This window comes from Myotis nattereri (assembly GCF_964212035.1).
Source record: "Myotis nattereri genome assembly, chromosome: 2".
Taxonomy (NCBI): Eukaryota; Metazoa; Chordata; class Mammalia; order Chiroptera; family Vespertilionidae; genus Myotis; species Myotis nattereri.
The window spans coordinates 43,324-63,446 of NC_138076.1; positions in this window are offsets into that span (position 1 = coordinate 43,324).

Below are 20,123 nucleotides of genomic sequence, written 5' to 3' on the forward strand. Positions count from 1 at the left end.
CGGTCACGCACCGACACTCCTTGATCTGCATGGTCCATCGGCATTCATGAGCACTCTTCAGTCCCTGCCTGCTCGCAGACAGCGCCCCCTGCTGGACATTACCCCCTGGGGTCTACCCAGAACTGGTATTCTACCCTGGGGTCTACCCAGAACTGGGGATGTCCAGGCACCTGGTTCTGCCTTCCCCAGACGAGGCTGCAGGAGGGAAGCTTGCTTTGGCGATCCTCGACCAGCAGAGGGCGCGACGGTCCTGCCGCAGCGTTTCCAAGGCTTGGCGAGGACTTGGGAGATTACACAGGTGTCCGAGGAGCCCTACAGGGCACCTTCTCCATGTCTTGCAGGGCGGCATCTCTGTTTCCTGGGTCGAAGTGAGGACCACACATATTTACACAGGCTCGGGTAGGTCCAGGACAACCCTCTTTGGCAATGGCGGATCCGGGGTTGTGGGCTATGGTGGAAAACCTGGAGGACTTTCAGGCGTTTAGTCACACATTTCCCAGCCTCTCCAGGGTGGCAAGAGCAGTGACAGCCCATCAGGGAGGGATAAGAAATGTTTGGGGGGCTCTCGCGAGCCACACAAGCCTCCCCGGGTGTGCGGGGCTGCTGATCCTGGGAGGGCACCCGGATGTTTTCGTGCATTCGCGGCCATCTCGAGGGCATAATCCACCCCGGTTCACATCAGCACAGCTGGACATGCGCCTTGGTGGCGGACATGGAGCCATTCCAGAGATTAGTCTCAGGAGTGGAGACCCTGCTCCACGGGACAGAACTGCGGCCTGGGAGTGCTGGCAGGTCTGGGAAGCGCGCGCCAGGGGCTGATGGGCTCCAGACGCGGACACGCCTCATGAACAGAGACTGAAATCAATGCGCACAACCACGCCCCCCGAAATGATCCACCCTGAGATGTACTGTCATAAAAATCATGATGTGCAGCCTGGGTGGTGGGGCTCGGTGGATATGGAGCTTCGGTCCTCAGTGCACACCTGCTCTGCCCTCCAGACATCCCGAGTTCTTCTTGGGAACTTTCCAGAGTAAAACCAACACCCGGAGGAGCCGCAGGCTGACACCCACCGAGGTAAGTGGGCTCGCTGCAGCCAAGCGCAGAGACAGTTCTTCATGCCTCAGCGATCAAGATCGGGGTTGGTCTGGGAACAACGCATAAATGGAGGTATTTGCTTCATTTTTCATGGACGCCGAGCTGGTCTCTCCAGACCCCGGAAGTCATGAAGACAATCTTCTTGCTCCTCGCTGTTTTCCTCCTTCTGGCCCCAGGTAACATGAGCCCCTTTGCAAGATGGGCATCAGAGGGGGTGGACCGGAGACAGGGCCTGGCTCGGGGAGGACGTGGCCAAGGTCAACTCCTGGAAACAAGGGCGCCCTGGGCCCCCTGGCCCTGCGGGGACCACTGGCCCCAGGAGGTGACAGTCCCCTCGTGCCTCTTCTACAAACGCTTCCCCTTTTCCATTACTATCTGGGACGGGTTGTCACAGGTTTTCAGAAACACAGATAAGCCAGCAAAGGTACCCCTGGACCCCTAGTCTCATGCTCACTAGCCAAAAGAAAAATTTGCAAAAAGAAAGAAAAGCAAGGGTAACTATCTATGGGTCTTTTAAAACATAGTTGTGATAGAGAGGAAGATGGGTAAGAAAGGAAGAGCTGGAAATCAAAAGAAATGGAGCTTAGAGACGCTATTCGTGCCAGTGGGTGAGAGTCAAACCAGCTGCAATGCCTGAAACACAAGCTATGCAGCTGGAGAGTGTGACAACAACTCCACATGCTGACATGCATTTAGCTCTGCAATGCATATGCCTTACGGAAACTCTGCCCTGCCCTAACTCAGGTACGTTCCAAGCATCTCTTTTGGTTGGGAAGAACCGTTTGACATCTCTTTTGCAGGTACAGATAGTGAGGTTCAGGGGGGCTAAGCAGGTGCTGAGACCTGCAGATGCACAGGGGTGAGCCAGGCTCTGAGACCAGCTCTGTTCACAGTGAGAGGACTTTTCCTTTCCCAACCCTAACTCTCACCACTTTTTCCTGTTCCTGGAACCTCCATTGGCTCTAGTCTGATCCTCCCAAAAATTAAAGTCTAAGATTAGACTCACCCTGGGTTCCAGAGACCAAAGGAGGGGGTTGCAGAATTCACAGTGAGCCCAGGTGCACCCCAGATGCCAGTGAGCTCTGTGCAGGGTTCAGAGTGTCCATGCTCACCATGCACGCCCCTGTGCCAGGAGATTTGCAATAAGCCTGGGAAAGTAGAGTCTGGGTCAAGGACATGAAGATCGGGGCCTCCAGTGAGCCATTCATTCCACTGGCTTTGACACACACATCAGACACGGACAAAGGTATCATTTTCAGATCACTTGTGAAGATTGTATGATATAATTTGATCTGAGTACATGAACCTTTGCCATGGATGTGTCTTGGGTGCTCACACCTGGACAAACAGAGTTGCATGAGCCTCTAGATGGGCGTCTCTAAGAATTCACCAGGAGCGTGTGGTCACCAATGCTCTTCCTCTTCCCAGAGGCCTCTCTTCCTGGACCATCACTGAGAGTTGAACCCAATGCAAGGGCTGTTGTCAGAGTGAGGTCCAGCACCCTAGCCTGAGACACCTTACAAATTAGGAGGACAGAGAGTACAGACTCCTTCTGTGGGAGCCACAGTTCCCTGGTCCTTTAAATGTGGGGTGTTTATCCGTATGAGCTTCTATGCTATGAGAGGCAGGACCAGAGCACGTGGGGCACCCATCCCTCTTGTTAGTGCATGTCCATGCTGTATGTTGACATTCATTGCAATCTGTGTCCATCTGACTCTTTCATTGCAAATATCCAAATCTGACAACTCTACAGTGTGGATTCTGATGTGCTGTCTGTCCTTAACTTGAAGCTGGATGCTCTTATGGTTGCTACTGATCCAGTCCTCAAGCCAGAACCAGGCCCCTGTGCAGACTAGTGAAGAAAAGGCGTGGGAAGCAACTCACCCAGCTCCCCTTTCTGCTCTTGAATGCAGAGGTGGACGTGGAGAAGAAATCAGACTGACTTTCTAAAGCAGTTTCTTCATGTTAGCACAATTCTTTCTTCTTTACATTTATTTTGTTTCCACCCCAGCCTCGGACATCCCCCCATCTCAGGAGGGCTCTCCTCTCACCTTATAGTCCTTTGAGTGTTGGGGGAAATTACTGACTGCAGGTGTTTATAGGAACAAGCTAATAATGGACGGCATGGCTCTGGTTGAGCATCGACCTATGAACCAAGAGGTAACAGTTCTAATCTTGGTCAGGGCACATACCCAGGTTGTGGGTTCTATCTCCAGTGTGAAGCATACAAAAGGCAGCTGATCTATGATTCACTCTCATCACTGATGTTTCTATCCCTCTCTCCCTCTCCCTTCATCTCTGAAATCAATAAAAATATATTCTTATAAAACTTTTAAAAAACCCAATCCAACAGATTTTGATAAGAGAACAATAGTGTCTGTTTCCCAAAGCCCCCCAAACACTGGGAGCCAAATCTGTCCTTCCTGTTCTGAGACCAGATAGAAACCATTTCCCTTGCCCTCTCATGGTAGGAGAGGCACCAAGACAACTCAGACAGAATCTTCACCAACTAGTTCCCTCCCTGGCTGTGCCTGGTAACCAGATGTGGCCGAGACAAGAACAAATACCAGTGGCCCTTCCCTTGTGTAGCCAGAAATGCGTTTGTTTGTTTGTTTGTTTGTTTGTTTGTTTGTTTTATGTTAAATGCCTCAAGCTTAAAGGGAAATAGGTGAAATCTTGTCAGAAAAATGAAAAGCTTGTTGCTCTCTGCCAGAGGGCTCTGAAATGCTACCTCACACTCCAGCCATGTTCCAACAGTGACAAGAAAGAGAACATCATCAAGGAAAAGGCTTCTGGGAGAACCATGGAGGATCTAGCTACACCTTCTCCTCCCCCGCCTCTCCCTTGAGACGCTGCAATACAAATGAGTGGCTGGCTTTCAGCAACGTGTTGTGTGCTTCACCTGGATGGGGAACATGAGTAGCTAACATTGACTGCCCCTGGATTCTTTTTCTGGGGTTTTGTTGCAGTTGTTGTTGTTTTGTTTTGACAAGGGAACTGTCCCGAAGCCATCTGATATTTCTTTTAAAGAGGGACTCCTGGAGTCTGTAAATAAACAGACCTCTAGCTTCCTCTCAGGCAGTCAGCCCCAAGCAACCTGCTGAGATAAAGATGATAGAGAGAAAGAGACAGAGACAGAGATAGAGATAGAGATAGAGATAGAGATAGAGATAGAGATAGAGATAGAGAGATACAGATGTAGACAGTTATAGAGGTAGACGAAGATGTAGACATAAACATAAATACAGATATAGATAGATGAATAGTTAAAGAAATAAATACACATCAGTATAGATAGCTATATTAATAATAAATATAGATGGATGACCTACTTACCAAAAACTCTCATGTTGGGGAGCACAGAGACTTGGTTGGAAAGTTTGTAAGGAGGACATTCTGAGAAAAGGGAAGTGTGCGGAAGGCCACCTACCCTGTTTATCTGAATTCCGCCTTAGGGGAGACTTAGGGGAGTATCAAAAGTGATGCCCCTAATTATTCCTTGACCTTTCCAAACAAGTTTGTGCATGTGCATACCCCAGGGTGTTTACTGGAATCCTTATGCTTAATCCCTGGGTGCCCTTGCTTAAAGGACACTACAAACACATGTGTCCTCCCAAGATTACTACTGATTCTATCTTAAAGATAAACTGTATCTCAAACTGCTATTAAAATAAAAGGCTAACAAGGCAGTCAATAGAGGTGAAAGAGCCTCTCTTTCACAGTGAAATTGTGTTGGAGTAATCCATTCATCTGACGTTCAGGGGTTGCTGGTCAGCCCTGGCAAGGTGGCGCCCCATGCCAGGAGTCCCAGCAACTCACCTGTTGAGATTAATATCTTGACTCCATGCCTTTAATTGGAGACATTGAATTACTGCCTAGGCATTTGTTTTGCATCCATAGTCTGGATTCAAATTTGCTGATGGGCAAATACCTAAAATAAAATGTTTATTTTTTTTCTCCCTGCCTGATCCTTCCAGAATTAGGAAATTATTATTTATTCTTATTTTTATGTCAACATAATTATTTGTGTAAGAACAATAAGAATATGTTATCCTTGTTACAAGACACAATTGAAAACAATGCTTATGTTACCACAGCTTTGACTGGAATGTCATCCTTGCACATAGAATTTGGTGCCTAGAATCCAGTTTAAGGAATTGAGTTGACTATGGAGCGCGGTTCCTGGCTAACAAGCTTCCCAGCCTTATAGGCAGCGCTTCATTGCAGGCCAGGCACCCGGGGTTATCATGGGGACCTCAAACATTCTCTCTGTCATTTCAGCCTTTCCCCACAGAAACTGCTCCAACGTCTTGCCTCTTATCCTCAGGTGCAATCGATCACACTGACTGATTTTGTTATTTCAGTGAGAGGTGACCTTGATGCAGACAAGATATGTGGCTATGGGACTGCTCGCTGCCGGTGGAATTGTAAAAGACAGGAATTCAAAATTGGAGTCTGCCCCAACACTAACCCGTGCTGTTTGAAAAGACGGATGGCACCTCATTGAATCCTGTGAAATACCCAAGCCCACTGGGGCCTGATCCCTAGACACGCTGACGGCTGAACCTCAGAGCCTCTCCTTTTTGAGAGCTAACAGACAGAAAGTCCAGGTGCAGCCCCTGAGCTGGATATTAAAGGAGGGTTTGCTGAGAGGCAGAGTGGAGGCAGCAGAGTGGGGGCAGCAGGGCCTCGGCTTCCAGGCCCCCAACGGCTCTTCTCTGCTGTGAAAGGAATGCAGGTTAACTGAGTATCAGCAATGTAAATCCGAACTAACATATATCTAATCAGCCACAGCCTAACTGAACATCGTGTTTTTTGTTTTTGACCTGAATTATAGCAATTGATCTTGATAATATTGATGTTGTTTTTCTGATCAGAAGTTTTGCTCAGCAGTCATGTATGTCTTTTGTTCTTTACTTTGGAAAATAAATCAATATTAAGGGCAATTTTTTTGGTATACACTGTAATGCAAAACATCAACTTCTGGGGAGGAAAACAATGTATGATGAGAAGGGTGTAGAGTAGACCAAAGGTTGACCCAAGTGGATGTCTGTGAGCATCAAAGCCAGCAGGTGGCAGCAGAGAGCACATGCCCTGGGCAGTATTAGGGGGTCGCAGCTACTCACTGTCCCTAGGGAAAGGGAGTAATAGAACTCTTTTCCTGGCTTTCCCATCAAAACTGTCTCATGGTAACCAAAAGATTTATGATGAAAAGCTTCTCTCTGCAAAAGTAGCCCAGCTGATGAATGAAGTAAGAATAAAATGAGAATGCCACTATTTTGCAAACAGCCAGGGGACTCATGATCTAGTCCATAAATGTCAGCGGCCACTACAGTGAACAAGAACCACGCCTGGTACTGTGTGCTCCTGGTAGACATACACGCTGCCACCTGTTAAGCCCACCTGTGCTCTTTGGGACAAATAAGGTGGATCAGCCCATCTCCCTGGAGCCACCTCACCCACCCAGCTTCATCCCTGGACAAGCCCCCTCCTAGATTATTTCCACGAGCACTCAAGATGCCTTATCACTTCCTCGGAAAATACTTTGGAATGTATAACTCAGAAAAAAATGTAATCACAGTTCTATTTCCACAACTGGAGAAAACTAGCACTCACTTCTTAATATAACTCAACAACCAGCAAGTGTTCAAATGCTCCCATGTTTCATAAGTGCTCTTGTCAGTCAGTTTCTGAGAATTAGGACCCTAAAGGCCCACATAACGCCATTGGCTGTGTGTCTGAAATAGCCCCTCCCCCTCAAGTATAATTTACATAGACATATTCATAATGACTGCTCCTCTCAGCGAGAAAAAAGTCACACTATTTTACAAAGTCATACTCTTTTACTTTCATGGCTTTATAGCAAAAGAACAAAGGCAGATTGTTCTAGTTTATTGTCTCCAGAATTAGTAAGACATAGTTGACGCAATGCATACACATTCGGAAACTCAACAGCATTGCTGTCTCTTATTTCTGTGAAGGGTGGGATGGATCTGAAGACGGCAGTTTGAAATGGAAGACCAATATGCCTTTGAATTTAGCCTCATGAAAATCAACAGAAAGAAGAATGGAGTTTGGACATTTTCCACTTTTGAATTATTTGAACGAAAGAGAGAAAGAGAGGAGAGAGGGAGAGAGAGAGAGAGAGAGAGAGAGAGAGAGAGAGAGAGAAAGAGAAGAACATGGGGGAGCAGATCTACACCAAGGTCCTTCCTGGGATGAGGAACCGGCAGTGATGAGATGGTCAGCACCTCCTCCTCCTGGCCTCCAGGTGGAGCTCATTACCTCCTGGAAAACGTGAGCGTAAGATGCAGGAACACCACCTTCAGCATCCTCCTTGATCTTGCAGCCTCTGCTGTCTTGCTCACCCTCTCCTTGGTTCAAATGACCTGAGATCTCACACCCTGAGAGGTTAGAGGAGAAACATGCTATGCATTAGGTGTATGGACAACATCCTTTTAGGAAGAGCTAGAAACAAGGATGAGATATTCTGCAAGGGTCCTGCTGCCATCTCCATCAGGATGGGGGTGGCTTTCGGCAGGCAAAGGGCTTGATCATTTTTCTGGAAAAACAGAGTGTTGGTGGACGAGGGACAGAGCTCAGAATATCATTCCTTTAGGGCAGGTGTGACACCAGCTGCCTCCTAACAACTTCCCAGACTTTGCCCATCAAAGCACGGAATCGGCTCCTTGTGGGCAGGTCATTCTTTTCAGAAATGTCTGGGAAGCTTGTTTGCCCTTTAGTTCCAGACAGGACCTGAGAGGTGACTATTTGGGGCTCAATTTCTTCATCTAATTAGATCAAGTAATTTTAATGAATTAGAACAAACCTTTAGCTGTGTGGTGTTTATGAAAGCACTTGCTATATATATATTTAAAATATAATTTATTGATTTCACAGAGGGAGGAAGAGGGAGAGAGAGATAGAAACATCCACGATAAGAGATAATCATAGATCAGCTGCCTCTTGAATGCCCCCCCCCCCCGCCCCGGGGACCAAGCTCACAACTCTGGCATGTGCCCTTGACCGGAATCAAACCTGGGACCTTTCAGTTCGCAGGCCGACACTCTATCCACTGAGCCAAACTGGCTAGGGCAACACTGTTATATTTTGATTCATAATTCATCAATATTGGTACCTGAATATTTCTCCCTCTTTCTGTGACTTTTCTTTTACCCTACCTACTCTTCCTTTTTCATTAATATATATATATATATATATATATATATATATATATATATATATATATATATTATTGATTTCAGAGAGGAAGGAAGAAGAAGAGAGAGAAACATTAATGATGAGAGAGAATCATCAATTGGCTGCTTCCTGCACACCCACCGTTGGGGATCGAGCCCCAACCCGGGCATGTGCCCCCAGACGGAATTGAACCTGGGACCCTTCAGTACACAGGACGACGCTCTATCCACTGAACAAAACCAGCCAGGGCACCCTGCTCTTTCTTTCTTTCTTTCTTTCTTTCTTTCTTTCTTTCTTTCTTTCTTCTTTCTTTCTTTCTTTCTTTTTCTTTCTTTCTTTCTTTTTTTAAAATATATTTTATTGATTTTTCACAGAGAGGAAAGGAGAGAGATAGAGAAAGCTAGAAACATCGATGATAGAGAAACATCGATCAGCTGCCTCCTGCACATCCCCCACTGGGGATGTGCCTGCAACCCAGGCACATGCCCCTGACCGGAATCAAACCCAGGACCTCTCAGTCCGCAGGCCGACGCTCTATCCACTGAGCCAAACCGGTTACGGCTCTTTCTTTCTTTTTTTAAAAATACATTTCTTTATTGATTTCAGAGAGGAAGGGAGAGGAAGAGAAAGAAAGAAGCATCAATGATGAGAATCATTGATCAGCTGCCTCTAGCATGTCCCCTACTGGGGATAGAGCCCAAAACCCAGGCATGTGCCCTTGGCTGGAATCAAACCTGGGACTCTTTAGCCCGCAGGGCAATGCTCTATCCACTGAGCCAAACCAGCTAGGGCTCTGTTCTTTCTTATTCACAACCCACACGAGGCATTCAGGCATGGTATTTATTTCCTGAGAAGATGGCTTAGTGTTCATCCAGCCAGCAGGGGAGGACAATATGTCCCCGTGAGTCCTATGTGACCGAGACATTACCTGGAACGCTGCCCTTCCCGGTGCAGGCCATGCCCCCGGCTCAGCAATAAAGGGCCCCACTGCCTGCCAGCCCACCAGGCCCTGTGGCTCACTGTCCCACAGCCGCATGGACCGACTCTTCTGGCCACGGGCCCTGCTCCTGGTAGTCCTGCTGTTTCCAGGTAAATGGGAGCTGTGACCTGGGCCAAAGGGCCAGGGTCTCGCCCCTGGTCACTCAGGGATGGGTGTCCAGGCTGAGTGGGGAGACCACAAGCTCTGGGAGCCCATTTACTGGTGGGGATTTTAGGTGAGAGTCTCCTGGCTGGCATCCCAGTGACACTGGCTGTACCGATGGCCCAGGCTTCCCAGGAGGGAGGCTCCAACCCCGACTCCTCTGTCTTCCCTCTCCCATGCCCTCCCCTCACAGAGGACAGTCTCTCTTCTGTATCTGGGAGAACCTTAACGTCTAGGGGTTGGCTGCACAGACACCAAACACCCTTTGCTGAATCCACACAGGGCTGTGCGGGACCAGGCATGTGAGCCAGGGAGGCACCGAGGGCCCCAGGGCACCCAAGGATGAGGCCCTCACACCTGGAACCAATGACTCTCAGAAGCTTCACCACCCAGGAAAGCGCTACCTTGTGCCACTCACCCCTCCGCTGGCGGGTAAGTAAGCCCCCTGCGCCCAGTTCACCTGCCCCGTCCTTGTGTCTTCTGAGTCACTGGGGCAACCCTGTGCTTAGGCGCTTCGGTGAGTAATACTGTTATCCATACACAGCCCTTCACGCTGGCTGCTCTAAATGTTTGGGTGTGTCACTTCAGTTATGCAAGACGAATAGACTTCAGAGGTTGGCGTGCAGCTTGGGCCTCCGAGTTAGCAACGTGGTGTTTCCCATTTATACAGTTGGTTAAGAGGGTAGGTCTTTGTGTTTTTTACTTTATGTATTTATTTATTTATTTATTTATTTATTTATTTATTTATTTTTATTGCTTAAAGTATTACAAAGGCTATTACATATGTGTCCTTCCCCGCCCCCCCCGCCCTAGACAGTCCCCTAGCCTCCCCTACCCCCCAGTGTCTTATGTCCATTGGTTATGCTTATATGCATGCATACAAGTCCTTCGGTTGATCTCTTACCCCCCTCCCTCCTGCCCCCCAACCCTCCCCGGCCTTCCCGCTGCAGTTTGACAATCTGTTTGAGGCAGCTCTGCCTCTGTATCTATTATTGTTCAAAAGTTTATAATGGTCTCTATTACCCATGAATGAGTGAGCTCATGTGGTATTTTTCCTTCATTGACTGGCTTATTTCACTTAGCATAATGCTCTCCAGTTCCATCCATGCCGTTGCAAATGGTAAGAGTTCCTTCCTTTTTACAGCAGCATAGTATTCCATCGTGTAGATGTACCACAGTTTTCTAATCCATTCATAAGATGGTAGGTCTTATGTTGAGTGGTCAGACCACAAGAAAAAAAAAAGCAAAAGGACACAAGGAAACTTTGTGAGGTGATATTCCTGTATTACCTGGATTGTGGATGGTATCATGGACCTATTGGCATCACATTGTGTACAATCAGGGTTTTGAATTATAAAAAAAAAAAAAAAAAATGAGTGCTGATAAGAAAACAAAGTGATAAGAAAATAGTTTTAATTGATTGACCAGTTGATTCTTTGGTCTAGACCAGGGGTGGGCAAACTTTTTGACTCGAGGGCCACAATGGGTTCTTAAACTGGACCGGAGGGCCGGAACAAAAGCATGGATGGAGTGTTTGTGTGAACTAATCTAAATTCAAAGTAAACATCATTACATAAAAGGGTACGGTCTTTTTTTTTTTTTTTTTTTTTAGTTTTATTCATTTCAAATGGGCCAGATCCGGCCCGCAGGCCGTAGTTTGCCCATGGCTGAGCTAGACTCTAGCCAAATAATTATACTGCATCTAGCGAAAGAAGTTAGGATAGGAAGACGGTAACTCCCCTTCACCTTGGATAGGTGTGAAGGTCAAATCACAAATTGGTGGTGGAGACTCTGATAAGATGGGGGCACCCTTGGGGTGCAGTCTTCCCCGAGGACACGTACCTTGATCTCTGATCCTGGGCCTCTGCTTTCATTGTGTTCATCTATATTTTTAACACTTGCCCCTTGCTCTTGTCTATCAGTTATCCTCAAAATATGCCATTGATAAGAAAAACTAATGTTTAATAATATCAGTCCTTGAACTATGGAGTGAAATATCAAGCTCACATTACTCAAGTGCCTCGGCACCTGTTCAAGGGACCAAGCAGTCACTCAGGCACTCCCTCAAAAAAGGGGAAATTTTTTCCAATTCTTTAAAACTCTACCCACTGTCTTCCCTGTTCACCTGGACTAGCCTAGCTGGCCCACCTCTCCACAAGAACGGCTCAATCCCCCTCCCAGGGGACCACTGCATTTGTACACAGTTGATGGGCCCATACCACTTCCCAGGTTGCCTCAGAGAGTCCTTATCTGTCCCCTTGCACAACCTTCTAAGTCAAGGAGTCACATTTGCTCTGTAACATACCCATCACTATTAGCTTTCCTAGTTGCCTCTGATTTGGCTGTTCATTTTACAGGGATCGGGAAGGTGACATATAAGCCTGATTCAAGAATCTGCCTTTTCTACTCTCAGAATGGTTGCATGGAAATGTGGGAGATCATATGCAAAAGACGTCTCTTTCCTATCCCTCACCATCCTTCCAGTAGCCCTTTGGGCTAAAGTTATTTCTGAGAAGGTCTTAAGAGAATAATGTTGGCTATTTCTTTATACAGACTATGGAACAGGTTTCAAAGTTGTCAACTGCAGGAAAAGCGAAGGCCACTGTCAAGAATATTGTAATTATATGGAAATACAAGTGGGATACTGCTCTGAAAGAAAGGATGCCTGCTGTTTACCTCAAAATTGAGGCTGCTGACCCAGAAGCCAGAGAGTCGTCCACCTGCTGTCTTCTTGGGCCGCAGCACAGACCCACGTGCAGGTCGTCTGGGGAAGGACCTGAGCAGAGAGGAGCTGAGCATTGTCACCTGGGCTAGGAAGTCTAAATATGTTACTGTAGAAAAATAAAAATAAAAATGGGCTATGTATAATCTTATAGACATGATCTTAGAAAAAGTGACTTGGCTAGAGATGAACAAAATCACACAATTTTTGCTAGTGATGTGGATGTAATAAACTTTATAGGCAAGCATTCAAAGAATTCATTCTTTTGTATTAAAACTATGTTTTGAGGGTCTACCTTTCTTCTAGTCACTGACAAATATAATGAGCTGAGAACATGGATATGTGGGAAGAAAAGCACTAACTAAATAGAAACAATGAAATGCTACATATTACACCATGTGGATCTATCCCAGGAGATGTGTGGAGAAGATCAATAGAGAGTGTTAAGAAAGGTTCTTGGAGAAATGTGAGTGGGGTTTTGGAAGATGATCAGGAGTTTGTTGAGTGAAAGAGAGAGGCTGGTGTTTCCAGGCAACAGGTAGAGCTTGTAGAAAGGTGTGGAGATATGAAGCATGGTTTGCTAAGGAAATGCAAATAGAGGGACTAATTACAAGGATCAGACGAGGCTGGTGTAGGAATGCTGTGTGAAATTCTCAAAAGAAAAGTATTATGCTAAAGACCTTGGACTATTAAACAACAGAAGGTTTCCAGGTGCTCTGAGGCAGTGACATCAACATGGTCTCCAGTTAAGAATGTTTATCCTGACGAAAGAATGGGCCTGGACTGGAAATGTGTGAAACTAAAGGCAGGATCAGGAGTAAGAGATGAGGGCCATGGGTGGGGCCTGGGCACTCACACTTGGTGACTAAGAGGACGTAGTGGCTATGAAGAGGGAACAGTGAAGGGAGGGATAACCGAAGAGACTGACCTTACAGGTTCTGTGACGGAGAAGGAAGGACATTAGGTGGGGAAGAGTTGTGTGAACCATGGCAGCACACAGAAGAGGAGGAGAGGAGGAGGAGCAGGGGGAAACTAGATTGGCTCTGGACGCATTGATTTTGAAAACCTGAGACATTCACTCATGGATTCCAGGAGAGAGGAAGAGACAAGAAGTGAAAGAGTAAAGTCTTTTACTTAGTCCAGCCAGTGTGGCTCAGTGGTTGAGCATTGACCTAGGAACCAGGAGGTCATTGCCCATTCACCGTCAGGGCACATGCTCAGTAGAGGGCGTGCAAGAGGCAGCTGATCAATGATTCATCATGGATGTCTCTCTCTCTCTCCCTCTCCCTTCCTCTCTGAAATCAATAAAAATATAGATATTTTTAATGTCATTTACTTATAGTTGGAAACAAAATCTTGAAAAAGTCTTAGAATTTATCTGGCACAGAAATGAGGAGTTGCTGAGGGAGATGAAGAGGGCTCTGAAAGAGGAGGAAAGAGAAATCTCAGTGGAATGGAAGAGGGTCCAGGGAAGACAGTGGTGTCTGAGACAACAGGGAAGATCTAGAGAAAAGTGAAGTATCCATCTATCTCCACGTTTTTCTCAGCTGCATCTAGTTGAGAGATTGGGCATCAGGGGACCCTGGTCCTAGGTCAAGGTCCATCAGCAATGCAGCCTTGGATGTTTACATCAAGCAAAGTAAGTGATGAGAAAATAGTTTTAATTGATTGACCAGTTGATTCTTTGGTTTAGACCAGGGGTGGGCAAACTTTTTGACTCGAGGGCCACAATGGGTTCTTAAACTGGACCGGAGGGCCGGAACAAAAGCATGGATGGAGTGTTTGTGTGAACTAATATAAATTCAAAGTAAACATCATTACATAAAAGGGTACGGTCTTTTTTTTTTTTTTTAGTTTTATTCATTTCAAACGGGCCGGATCCGGCCCGCCGGCCATTGTTTGCCCACGGCTGGCACAAATAATTATACTGCATCTAGCGAAAGAAGTTAGGTCAGAAAGAGGATAACTCCCCTTTACCTTGGATGGGTGTGAAGGTCAAATCCCAAATTGGTGGTGGTGATCATCTTCCAAAAATCTGCTCACATCAGCAACGTAAGCCTGAGGATGTCAGCATCTCCTTCTAAGTAATAAGAACAAAAATGTACTAAAGGGAGTTTTCTGTTTGTTTTGGTGTAAGGGTTAAAATAGTGATTAGCTATAAGTTGAAAGTGGGGACTAGTGTGCATGTGAGGGGATCTTTGAAAGAAAGCATCAAGCTGAGATGATTGACAAGGAGACGGAGGAAACTAGAGTCCTCTCTGCAGAGTGTATCTCAGTCCGTCATCATTCTCCGACGTCTCTCCAGTGGTGCCCCTGATGTCACTCCCTCTCTCATTCACTCACGCATTCACTCACGCATTCACTCTCTCATTCACTCACGCATTCACTCTCTCATTCACTCACGCATTCACTCACACATTCACTCACGCATTCACTCACGCATTCACTCACTCACTCATTCATTCACTCATGCATTCACTCTCTCATTCACTCACGCATTCACTCACTCATTCACTCACTCACTCATTCATTCACTCACGCATTCACTCTCTCATTCACTCACGCATTCACTCACGCATTCACTCACTCATTCACTCACGCATTCACTCTCTCATTCACTCACGCATTCACTCTCTCATTCACTCACGCATTCACTCACTCACTCATTCATTCACTCACGCATTCACTCACTCATTCATTCATTCACTCACGCATTCACTCATTCATTCATTCACTCACTCATTCACTCTCTCATTCACTCACGCATTCACTCACTCACTCATTCATTCACTCACGCATTCACTCTCTCATTCATTCATTCACTCACTCACTCATTCATTCATTCACTCACGCATTCACTCATTCATTCATTCACTCACTCATTCACTCATTCATTCATTCACTCACTCATTCACTCACGCATTCACTCACTCATTCATTCATTCACTCACTCACTCATTCATTCATTCACTCACTCACTCATTCATTCATTCACTCACTCATTCACTTTCTCATTCACTCACGCATTCACGCATTCACTCACGCATTCACTCACGCATTCACTCTCTCATTCACTCACGCATTCACTCTCTCATTCACTCATGCATTCACTCACTCACTCATTCATTCACTCACGCATTCACTCACTCATTCATTCATTCACTCACGCATTCACTCATTCATTCATTCACTCACTCATTCACTCTCTCATTCACTCACGCATTCACTCACTCACTCATTCATTCACTCACGCATTCACTCTCTCATTCATTCATTCACTCACTCACTCATTCATTCATTCACTCACGCATTCACTCATTCATTCACTCACTCATTCACTCTCTCATTCACTCACGCATTCACTCACTCATTCATTCATTCACTCACTCACTCATTCATTCATTCACTCACTCATTCACTTTCTCATTCACTCAGGCATTCACGCATTCACTCTCTCATTCACTCACGCATTCACTCACGCATTCACTCACTCCCTCATTCATTCACTCACGCATTCACTCTCTCATTCACTCACGCATTCACTCACTCACTCATTCATTCACTCACGCATTCACTCACTCATTCATTCATTCACTCACTCACTCATTCATTCATTCACTCACTCATTCATTCATTCACTCACGCATTCACTCACTCATTCATTCATTCACTCACACATTCTTTCAAAAACCATGCAGTAACCATGCACAGTGCTCCAGGTACTGTTCTAGATTCAGGAGGTCCAGTAATGAACAAAATCCCCCACACTCATGTAGCTCACATTCACATTTGGGAGACAGAAAAGCAATATATGTCAGTAAAAATACGATATATTAGAAAGCGATCAACGATACAGAAAAAATGTTGGGCAGGGAATACAAATTGTGAGGCAGAGGGTGGCGTTCTGGAGGCAGGGGGGAGAGAAGGTCTCACTGAGAGGTAGACTGGGAGTAAAGACCTGAAGGAGGTGAGGGGTGGGCCCTCTGTGGTCTGGTTTATGTTTGATGGGCAGTGGGCATCCCAGCAAGAAACCACACAGCCAGTGCCCAGGAATAAGCATGTAGGCTATTTGAGGAATGACAAGAGGGGGCCAGTGTGGCTGTAGCAAAGGGAATCAGGGCAGAGGGGGAGGTGAAGACATTCTATACTAGTCACATCAAGAAAGTCATAAATTTAACAGAAGAAAGAACTTTCTGGGCATTAAGATTATAAAACAGTAACACCTGTTACCCAGAGAGATTTTGCATCCTACTTTAGGATTTATAAGAAAGAAGTAAAATCTGGTTTTTTTCCTATCATTCTGTGATATTTTATGCAGTTCTGTTTGGATCGACTCAAGGGCTTTCCGGGCTGTTTTGGGCCAGTTGATTCTGTTGGTCACACTGTGTGGTTCTTTTCAGGAGTGCAGGGCGAGCGGCAGGCTTGATGGACACCAGCTGTACCTCTGGTGGGAAGAGAGCCTTCAGATGGTAGGTGGCTTTCGGGTCATCTCAGAGCCAGTGTCAACACGCCCGACTGCCTGGCCGCCTGCTTTCCAGGCTCACCATCCTCACTCAGTGTGCTGCCTCCCTTGGCACCCGGAGCCTTCAGGCACTTTGATCCCTCTGACCCATCCACCCCCGAGCCTTCCTGTCATCTGGAAGTCTACTTCCTCCTTGGTGCCCAAGACCTGCTGGGGGGTGGAGGTGGGGCAGGCGGGCCAGCTTAGCCACTCATATCCCCACTTGGCTCCTATAACTTGGCTCCTATAACAATGGCCACACCTGACCTTCCCTCCCTGTGCACATGATCCTGCAGGCATGACTTGCTCTAAGGTGGCTCATCATTGCCTCTCGAGTCATAGTAAGAGACCTTGCTGGACCCCAGGTTCCCTTGGCAATAAGAACAAAAATAAAAAATGAGTCTGTCCAAATGAAGAGACTGAGTTTCTTAACACACTGTATGTATGTTTCTTGGTAGATCTTTGAGTGAGAAGAGTAATGTTAGGACATCAGGGACGGGATCGAGCCTGGCTATGGGGACACCAAGCCCAGCCCTGTTGTGAGGCCAGTTCTGATTTCTGGTGAATGCACGGTGGGTGCTGCGGTGAAGCACATGCCAGTCTTACGCTTTTGGGAGCAGGCACCAGCCAGAGCTTCGTTCTTGCTCCTCCATCTTCCTCCTGTGGTCTCTTCTGACTGGCCCCCACTCTGTTTCTCCTTCCTCTGAGAGCTCCTAGAATTTCCTTGAAGAGCTCTCATCATAGGAGCCAAATGGGGATATGAGCTCTAGTCTGTCTATACAGGCACCTGTCATGAGTCGATTATAATCCTTATTTCACTGCAGGACAAATTGAGGGCCAGGTTCCGTGGCCCAACCCAGACCAGGTGGAGATGGGATGACATCCAGGACCCTGACCCACGTCCAGCCAGAAGACTCAAGTGTGGCCTTTTCTGTCCTGATGACCTTGGTGTTTCTGAGAGGACACATGCTGATTCGAAGAAGGCTCCTGGCAGCCCCTCAGGAAGATGGGCACTGGGCGAAACAGGGTGACAAGTTCCTCAGCAAGCTCTGGGAAAGGTGCTGTCCCCGCAGGAGGGCAATGGCTCTGTGTGCCCAGGGGACCATGTGTGTGAGTGCATGGGCAGAGGGAGAACCACATACTGCCAAAGGCGATGCTTGGGTTCCAGTCCCAACCCCAACAGCAATTGTGTTGGTGATTCCGGTAACTCCTGATGATCCATGAGTTGTATTTGTGTGAATGAGTTCACCCTGGGGAGCAAGTGGCAAGATGACAAATTATACAGAGATCTGTCTCCAAGACTCACACAGAAGCCTGGGTAGACAAAGGAAATGTGATGGGGATGCTTGGTGAGCTCTCCTGTGATGAGTTATGTGGGGTCTGGAGGGGAAAGAGGTTGTGACACAAATGAGACAAGAATTTGGGGTAGGACTATGGGGAAACAATGAACAATTGTCCCAGCCTCCCAGCTTGGCCAAGGGTCCGGTGAATGACTGAGCCATTCAGAGGTCATAATGCGGACGGTTATAGGACAGAACGAAAGAGTTGAGTTGGGATAGTAGGAAGAAAGCCCCAAAGCAGTTTCCAAGGCTCAAGGAAAGGAGGCTGGTAATGCTGCTGAGTCATTGTTTGGGTCTTTATTTGAAGCTACAGGAATAAAACAAACCAAAGAAACACAAGAAAGAACCCATATGGCCTCTGGAAGAGGAAGTCAATGGGAAGTTGATTTCAAAGGGATACTGTGGTGTGAATCCTGAGCCAGAGAATAAGAGAAGCTGACGCCTGACAGAGGCAGGCAGTGAGACCCAGTGTCGCTTAGTCTAAACCCAGGGCTGTGCTGCTGTAATTCAAGGGGCTGGAACCAAACCCTGGGTCTAAGCCTCTGATCACAGAGAAACAGCTTCTTATTGACAATCTAGACGCCCCACCCATGGTTTTCGGGGAAGTGAGAAGGTTCCGCTGGGATAGTGAACCTTGAAATTTCTGCTTATTTCTACAGGAGTGAGAAGGAGGAAGTGAAACACCCTGTAGACCTGTGCTGAGACAGGAAACATGCTCCAATTTGGACTGAGGAAATGTAAGTGTGAATGTAAGATCGGCTTTGAGAGAGATGAACTGGGCTCCTACTGTGTGCTTTCCAGTGGCAGGCGTGACTGCAGAGCACAGCAGACAGGCAATGCTGCAGAGTTTATGTGGAAGGGCACAGTCATGCTGTCTGTCCTCAGGACAATGGGAGACCTTTGTAAGAAGGACACATAAAAATGGTTTTGAACATGGCACATGTGGAGAGAAAGTAACAGCTGGCATTCCTTTTATAAAAAAAAAGGGGGGGTCCTCGCTGATTCAGCTCAGTGGATATAGTGTCAGCCTGCGGACTGAAGAGTCCCAGGTTCGATTGTGGTCAAGGCACATGCCTGGGTTGTGGGCTTGATCCTCAGTGCAGGGCGTGCAGGAGGCAGGCGATCCATGATTCTCTCTCATCATTGATGTTTCTATCTCTCCCTCCCTCTTATTTCCTCTCTGAAGTCAATAAAAAATCTACACTAATAAAAGAGAAAAATGGTAATTGGCGTACGACGCTACCCTTTTCATTGGCTAATCAGGGCTATATGCAAATTAACTGCCAACAAGATGGCGGTTAATTTGCATATGTAGGCACAATGCAGGGAGGCGAAAGGGAAAGCAGAAAGAAGCCCCCTGCCACTGACAGTGATTGGAAACCCAGGGGGGAGCTAAGAGCTGGGGGCAGGGCAAAGGCGGCCCTGGGGCTGCCTTTGCCCTGCCCCCCAGCCATGATCGGAGAATCAGGTGCCTTTTCCACCCTGGCCAGTGATAGCAGGAAGTAGGGGCGGAGCCAGCAATGGGAGCTGGGCATGGTCAAAGCCGGCAGTCCCAGGAGCTAGGGGTCCCTTGCCTGGGCCTAAGATCGCGGGGCCGGATGCCTAGGCCAGAAGCGTTAGGCCTGGGCAGGGGGGAGCCTGCAACCGTGGGGAGCTGGGGGTCCCCTGCCCAGGCCTGACACCTCTACCGGAGGCCTCCGGCCTGGTCAAGGGGCCGATCCAGTGATTGGTGATCGGTGGGTGATGAGGGTCAACTCCTCTGGCCGAGGCATCAGGCCTGGGTGTGGGGCTGGGGGTCCCCTGCCCAGACCTGATGCCTGGGCCAGAGGCATCAGGCCTGGGTGGGGGACAGAGCCGGGGATTGGGGGGATATGATGGTCCCCTTGCCCAGGCCTGAAGCCTGGGTCAGAGGTGTCAGGCTTGGGCGGGAGGTGGAGCAAGCAATCAGAGGAAGATGGGGGTCCCCTGCCCAGGCATGATTCCTGGGCCAGAGGCCTCAGGCCTGGGCGGGGGCCAGAGCCAGTGATCGGGGGGAGATGGGGGTCCCCTGTCCAAGCCTGACACCTCTGGCAGAGGTGTCAGGCCTGGGCAAGGGGCCGATCCTGCGATTGGAGGGTGGTGGG